Raw genomic sequence first — 8,279 nt, forward strand, 5'->3', positions numbered from 1 at the left:
GAAGACGTGTCCAAACTACGTTTCCCGGTAAACCCAGATAAAGTTAGGTGGTGGCAGTGGAAATTCCAAGGGCAAAGGGTAAAATTAATTTGTACCTTGGGGAAGTTTTAACCTAAGCTAGTAAAAGTAAGCTAAGGAGGTTTTCATGCAGGTCCCCACATCTGTACCCTAGAGTTCAGAGTGGGGAAGGAACCTTGACAGGGGAGACGAACACACACGCACAGAGCACTGCCCCAATTGGGGGATATATAGAGGGTATTGCCCCATGTGGATGCCAGGGATTAGTGCCTGAAATAGCTGGCCATAGAGGGGGTGGGGGACTACACAGAGGGAGCTGCCCCATTTGGCCACCAGTGCACATCCCTAGTGGGGGAGTGATGTGCACCCGGAACAGGGCTCACTGCCACAAGGGGGTTGGAAGATACCTAACACGACCACCCAGGCACCCTGCCACCTTGGGGGAGGTGAAGAACACACCTAGAGCACTGACTCATCTGGCTACCAGTGGTGCCTGGCCAGCAGGGGTCACTACCACAGTGCTGGGGGGGGAGATACACATAGGGCACTATCCCACCTGGGCAGCAGTTGTCATTGCCCCAACAAGAGAGATATTCACCATGAACTGCCTCACCTGGTCACCAGGGGGCCCTGCACCCTGACACCAACCCACACATACCCCGGTGAGCAGGCGTGTGCCTGTGTGTTACTCTGAACCTTAAGGAATGAGCCAAGGGCTAATTTTATTTAAATTTCTGATGAAGAAAGCTCTGAGTTACAACCCTCACCTTGCTGAGCACCTGCCCATAGCCAGAGCAGTGTCCCTGATGACAGCAGAGACCCCAGAACACAGAGACCCAAAGGGGAAGCAGCTTTTAGGTGAAGCAATGACAGACTCTGGGGAGGGGTTCTGGGGATGCAGAGAAAGACCAACTAACCAGTGGCACCGTCGGAAACCTAGTACTGGGCGTGGACCCCGAGCGAGGCTTTTGGGTGATGCAGTAATGGAGCCAGGGATGATAAGGGGGGTTCTAGGCATCTCTAATCCCAGCCCCACTTCTCCTGTGCCCAAAGCCATGACCACAAATCCACCCCTCTCCATCTCAGACCCCACAGCCCCAAAGACATGACTGGCCACTCACGCTGTGACCCAGTTACACCAATGAAGTCTCCCCAAACTCTCTAGGAAGATACTGGGTGGGAGGGGCAAGGCACTTAGCCCAGTAGGGCAGAGACCATGGCCATAGGCAGATAGACCCAGCCTAGCCCAGAGGAGACTGGGGAAGGGGGAGCAGAGGAAGAGGATGCAGGCAACTGAACATAACAAGTGTCCATGAAAGGAGAGAGAGAGTTTGAGTGTGAGTTGGCCAACACAGTAGAGAAGACAGAGAGAGAGAGAAACCTGGGAAGAAGGAAAGAAACTCAGAACTGGGAGTCACCCTCATGGATTCAACCTTCTGCTAGGGAGCACACCCCACTCCTGGCCAGAGAGATGACCAGCCCCCACAAATGGCAACATCATCTCCCTTCAAGCCACAGCTCGTCAGGAAACCCACACCCAGCTAACGGGAAGTCCCTGCTTGGAGCCAGGGGTGGCAGTGACCAGAGCCCGCCCTGAACCAGACACTTACCTTACTGACAGCGACAGCTGCTTTGCTCCCAGCTGGACAGCTCTTGCCTGGCAACAACAGGATTCACGCTGTCACTGCTCTCGCTCACTTTCCATCTCACCTCGGGGCTGGACTCCGTCCTCACGACTTCTTTCCCCTTGGTATTAAACACAACACAAGAGGGAAAGAAAAAACAATGGTGGCGAGGCACCTCTTCTCGCTCCTACCACACCCCAGGGCTCTGGCTTCAACCCTCCTCCCGTTATGCCATGACAGAAACAATTAAAAATCCCCCCTCTGCACCTGCACCCAAAGGAGTCACTCTGTACAGGAGACGATTGTCTCTTCCCCTGCCCTTAATACCACGTGCAGCTCATGGCCTCTGAAGGAATCTAACCTGGGAAGAGCTGAGGAAGAGAGTGCCGTCACCGCTGACTCACACCCAGTGTGGGAAAGGCAGAAAGCTCAGGACTGTTCATCTCTGCTTCCCGGGATGTCCAGCCTGCTCAGCTCCACTTCTTCCAGCTTCTCCTCTGCCTGGGGCTCCTGGGCGACTCATCTGCAAGTTCAGGAAATAACCGATGAGGGAGACAGCCCTGCCCACAGCTCTACTGGTGCGCGACAGCTCGGCCTCCCTCCGTCTCCCACATGATCTAGAGCAGCCCCACGTGAAGGAAAGAGACAGAGCCAACGGGCTGCGTGGCCAGTCACCCCACCTCCCCCATTGTCGCCTCCAGGACCTGCTATGATTCTCTTCCCTCCTGCCAGATGGTGCAGGCTCTCGAGACCAAGCCTGTGGGGATCAATGCGCACTTCTCCTGCCCATGGCCTGCGGTAGGAGGCACGACAAAGAGAGAGAGAAGGGGCGTTGTCCAGCACAGAAGACAAGACAGAGAGAGAGGGGGAATAGGAGAAATTAAAGTAACTCAGCACCTGGAGTCACCCTCCTGGATCCAACCTCCTGCTGGGCTTGGACACACCACTCCCACCAAGAGAGATGAGCAGTCCCCAAACCAAGCACTCCTCTCACAGACAGAGACAGCTGCTCCACTCCCAGCTGAACAGGTCTTGCCTGGCATTAACAGTGTTTGCGCTCTCGCTTGCTTTCCATCTCTCCACCAGGACGGACTCTGTCCCCGCCCCCCTCACCCTCCAACATACACACACACACTTACACACTTCTTTTCCCTTGGTGCCAAACACAACGCAAGAAGGAAAAACAAAAGTTATTGTCATACTCTGCCGTGATGGCGAGGCTCTAGCTTCTTGCATCTCCCACACCCCAGGGCTCTACCCTGAACCCCCTTCCCATGATGTTCTGGGAGCTACAATTAGAAGCACCCCAGTGCACCTGCACCCAAAATCGTCACTGTGCACAGGAGACTCTTGTCCCTTCCACTGCTCTTAACCCCGCAGAGCCCTGGGCCCAGCTAGGATGCACCTTATTATTCTTGAGTACTGGGGCACTCGTCTTCTCCTTCCTATCCCTCTTGGACTCCACCTGTGAGAGAGGACAGGGAAGTGTTAAAGACACAGACACTTTCCCCCAGCTCTCTTTGCGCCTTGGGCTCACACTTGGTTGTCTCCCCAATCCTTGGCATTGTCCAGCATGTCTCCCTCCACAGAGTCACCTGGCCTCATCTTAGATGCTATCTTCATATTGCTCTTCTCCTTCCCAGAACTCCTGCTCTGCTTCTCAGACCCATCTGTCCTCAGCTCTGCAAGCAGGGGGAAGGGGCACGGTGGAATCACACACACCCCATTCCAGACACCCCATCGCATCCACAGGGCTCCCAAACGGTGTCACCTTTGGCCAAAAACCACACCCCACCCTGAGGGATCAAAGAGTCTTTGTGAGCCCAGCACACACCAGACAGGAAAAGATTCACACCCACACCTAGCCCAGCCACATTGGGAGCTTGCTCCCCCGCCCGGCCACAGGGCCACAGGGCTCATGGATGGAGAAGTTTGGTGGGCTGTGGGGGCCCCTGAAGGAGTAGCTCAGCATGTGAATGAGTGTGGGGGAGGACTGTGGGGTTGAGGCATTCAGGAGGACCGAAGGGAAGGGAATAGGAGGATTCGAGGTAGAGGAGGGAAGGGTTACCAAGGTGTACTGCGGGAATAGGGGATTTAGAGACACCAGAGGGGACAGGTTGGGGGCGTGTTTGAGGGCCCCACGCTGGCTGAAAAGGGGAACCCAGCAGGTTGGGGGGTAGCAGAGATTGGAGATGAGGAACCTGGCACACTGTGGATGGACTGGGGGAGGGGTGACGAGAAAGTGGGGGCCAGCAATGGGGAAAGGGGTGGGAGTCCTTTGGGGGCGGGGTGCTGAGGACGGGGGGAGGAGGTTGGGGGTGGCAGCACATTTCGGGGGACGCTCGGGGCCGAGGGATGAGGAAAAGGGTTGGGGTGAACTAGCGATCTTAAACATAAAAAAGAAGCTTACAAGAAGTGGAAGGTTGGACATATGACCAGGGAAGAGTATAAAGATATTGCTCGGGCATGTAGGAATGAAATCAGAAGGGCTAAATCACACCTGGAGCTGCAGCTAGCGAGAGATGTCAAGAGTAACAAGAAGGGGAGGGATAGCTCAGTGGTTTGAGCATTGGCCTGCTAAACCCAAGGTTGTGAGTTCAATCCTTGAGGGGGCCATTTAGGGAGTTCTGGGTCAAAATTGGGGATTGGTCCTGCTTGGAGCAGGGGGTTGGACTAGATGACCTCCTGAGGTCCCTTCCAACTCTGACATTCTATGAATCTAAGGGTTTCTTCAGGTATGTTGGCAACAAGAAGAAAGCCAAGGAAAGTGTGGGCCCCTTATGAATGAGGGAGGCAACCTAGTGACAGAGGATGTGGAAAAAGCTAATGTACTCAATGCTTTTTTTCCTCTGTCTTCACTAACAAGGTCAGCTCCCAGACTACTGCGCTGGGCATCACAACATGGGGAATAGATGGCCAGCCCTCTGTGGAGAAAGAGGTGTTTAGGGACTATTTAGAAAAGCTGGACATGCACAAGTCCATGGGGCTGGACGAGTTGCATCCGAGAGTGCTAAAGGAATTGGTGGCTGTGATTGCAGAGCCATTGGCCATTATCTTTGAAAACTTGCGGCGAACAGGGGAAGTCCCAGTTGACTGGAAAAAGGCTAATGTAGTGCCCATCTTTAAAAAAGGGAAGAAGGAGGATCCTGGGAACTACAGGCCAGTCAGCCTCACTTCAGTCCCCGGAAAAATCATGGAGCAGGTCCTCAAAGAATCAATCCTGAAGAACTTACATGAGAGGAAAGTGATCAGGAACAGTCAGCATGGATTCACCAAGGGAAGGTCATGCCTGACTAATCTAATTGCCTTCTATGATGAGATTACTGGTTCTGTGGATGAAGGGAAAGCAGTGGATGTATTGTTTCTTGACTTTAGCAAAGCTTTTGACACGGTCTCCCACAGTATTCTTGTCAGCAAGTTAAAGAAGTATGGGCTGGATGAATGCTCTATAAGGTGGGTAGAAAGTTGGCTAGATTGTCGGGCTCAACGGGTAGTGATCAATGGCTCCATGTCTAGTTGGCAGCCAGTGTCAAGTGGAGTGCCCCAGGGGTCGGTCCTGGGGCCGGTTTTGTTCAATATTTTCATAAATGATCTGGAGGTTGGTGTGGATTGCACTCCCAGCAAATTTGCGGATGATACTAAACTGGGAGGAGTGGTAGATACGCTGGAGGGTAGGGATAGGATACAGAGGGACCTAGACAAATTGGAGGATTGGGACAAAAGAAATCTGATGAGATTCAATAAGGATAAGTGCAGGGTCCTGCACTTAGGACGAAAGAACCCAATGCACAGCTACAGACTAGGGACTGAATGGCTAGGCAGCAGTTCTGCAGAAAAGGACCTAGGGGTGACAGTGGACGAGAAGCTGGATATGAGTCAGCAGTGTGCCCTTGTTGCCAGGAAGGCCAATGGCATTTTGGGATGTATAAGTAGGGGCATAGCGAGCAGATCGAGGGACGTGATCGTCCCCCTCTATTCGACATTGGTGAGGCCTCATCTGGAGTACTGTGTCCAGTTTTGGGCCCCACACTACAAGAAGGATGTGGATAAATTGGAAAGAGTCCAGTGAAGGGCAACAAAAATGATTAGGGGTCTAGAACACATGACTTATGAGGAAAGGCTGAGGGAGCTGGGATTGTTTAGCCTGCAGAAGAGAAGAATGAGGGGGGATTTGATAGCTGCTTTCAGCTACCTGAGAGGTGGTTCCAGAGAGGATGGTTCTAGACTATTTTCAGTGGTGGAAGAGGACAGGAGAAGAAGTAATGGTCTCAAGTTGCAGTGGGGAGGTTTAGATTGGATATTAGGAAAAACTTTTTCACTAGGAGGGTGGTGAAACATTGGAATGCGGTACCTAGGGATGTGGTAGAATCTCTTTCCTTAGAAGTTTTTAAGGTCAGGCTTGACAAAGCCCTGGCTGGGATGATTTAATTGGGGATTGGTCCTGCTTTTGAGCAGGGGGTTGGACTAGATGACCTCCTGAGGTCCCTTCCAACCCTGATATTCTATGATTCTATGATTCTAGGGGGGAGTTTGGGGAGTGGGGTCTGAGGGATCCCCTGGATCGAGGGCGGGGGTGGGGTGGATGGGGGGATGGAGGCGCCCATGTGGGGGCTGGAGGAGTGTCAGGGGCCAATGCTGCGGAGGGTGTGGGAGGGACTATAGGAGGTGTTGGGGAGGGTGGGCTGAGGGAGCACATGGTTCGGGGAGGGATTCGGGGGCGCAGACTCGGACCAGGGCAGGGTGGGGTCGGGGCTGGGCTGCTTCTGGCTCGCGCGCGACACGTGACTGAGGACTGGAGAGAGGCACGCTCCTCCCACGTCACCCTCCGCCCCCCCCTTGGGGGCCTCTGACCTTCTCCTAATGGCGTCCTGAGAGCAGCACTCACTTCCTGTGTCCGCAACTTCCGGACATGTCACATGTCCTGTGAGCCCCCTTGTCTCCATTCCTCCAGGGCTAGTCCGCACCAAGTGAACAGAGCCATTTACAACCAATTGTCCCAGTCAGTGGGAGCCATCAAGCTTCCAAACCATCATCAACAGGCCACACTTTCCATAATTACAACGGGACTTCAGATTCATACTTCATATTTCTAGCTTCAGACACAAGAAAGATACGTGTACAAGAATGATACAGATAGGATGACCACACTCAGGAGATGATAAGCCTTGTAATGAGACCTTACCAGAGACCCTTTTGCATAAAGCATAATCCAGTTACACCATATTCACACTTATAAGCATATTTCCATAAAACATATAGATTGCAGAGGTGTGGAGGGAGCCCAGGGCTGAGATAGCAGGTCATGCGGGTCGGGAATGAGGGGCGCCAGCAGAGCAGCGAGTGGGGAGCTCAGGGCTGGGAGAGCAGGGGCTGCAGGCAGAGGTGGATTTACAATGAAACTCACAGTTCCCTGTCTCATTATTAAGGATCCGTGACCATCTGGGAGGTTGTGGAAGTGACGGATTCTGTGACTTCCTGTGACCTCCATGACTTCTGCAGCGGCCAGTGTGGCTGACTCCAGGGCCGCCCAAGCAGGTAGCCCCAGGGACCACCAGAGCAGCGGCCAATGCAGCTGGCCCTGGGGATCATTTGAGCAGTGGTCCTGGGGGCAGTGAGAGCAGCCGCAGCTCAGTGGCTCCCGGCAGCTGTCCTGGGGGCAGTGGGAGCAGCTGCTCAGTCCCTGGGTTACCCCCCCTGCGGTGGCAGCCTACCCCAGGGCTTCTCCCCTGGTAGCTGGTGCTATGGGCGACCCAGACTCCCTCCCCCCACAGCTGGTGCTGCAGACTCCCAGGGATCCCCTCCCTGCAAGATTCAATGAGAGGTATCTATGGTTTAAATCATGGACGGGTCACGGGCAATAATTTTTTGTTTCTTGCCTGTGACCTGCTCATGACTTTTATGAAAAATACCTGTGATTAAATCTTTGCCTTACTCATTGTCAATGAAATAAATTGAAACACTTCCACCTGCAAGTGGATTTAGCCCAGGACCCTCAGTGTCAGCAGCTGTTACACCCCCCACTGAGCTCCCTGTCAGGTGTCCCAGTGCTGGAAGCCTCCTGTTTACACCCTAAGATAGCGTTTTTGCACCAGGCGGCTGATATTTTGGACTGGACACTGTAGCAGGGAAAGGTGCTGCTGTGCTCCAGAAAACAAGCCACCCCTCCACAAAGAGGGATGAAAGGACCTGCCAAAGCCCGGGATTGAACCAGGGACCTTTAGATCTTCAGTCTAACGCTCTCCCAACTGAGCTACTTCGGCAGCCGCATAGCACTCCTTTCACCTGCTGCTCTGTCCGGGATGTTTTTGTCAGCCTTGGCACACAAAAAGGACGTTGTTCTGAGTGGCCCATGAAGGCAAGACTTGCTTTTGCCTGCCTTGCTCAGCTTGACTTGCTTCCTCACCCCATTCCTCCCTTAGTTCTTAGGTTGACCTGGTGGCCGAAGCAGACTGGGGGCCAGTCGCCCATGGAGGAAGTTGAGCTTGACCCTGAGCTAGACTAGATCCTGGTGGTGAGAGTCTGGCCACCACTTGCCACCCCACCCTGTTGTCCTGGCTTCCCCTACTGTACGTCATTTAGGGAGGGAAGTGGGGCTTCTGCCTCCCCTCCCCGATTATCATACCGCAGAGGAGTGTG

At 53.7% G+C, this 8,279-nt stretch overlaps 1 non-coding gene across 1 annotated transcript; it reads right to left on the reverse strand.

Moving 5' to 3' along the window:
* Positions 1-7,830: 7,830 nt before the first annotated feature.
* On the reverse strand, positions 7,831-7,903 carry TRNAF-GAA (transfer RNA phenylalanine (anticodon GAA)). Its single transcript has one exon. It is a non-coding gene; the product is annotated as a tRNA-Phe (tRNA).
* Positions 7,904-8,279: the final 376 nt, after the last annotated feature.

Source organism: Eretmochelys imbricata, chromosome 22 (genome assembly GCF_965152235.1).
Source record: "Eretmochelys imbricata isolate rEreImb1 chromosome 22, rEreImb1.hap1, whole genome shotgun sequence".
Classification (NCBI taxonomy): Eukaryota; Metazoa; Chordata; order Testudines; family Cheloniidae; genus Eretmochelys; species Eretmochelys imbricata.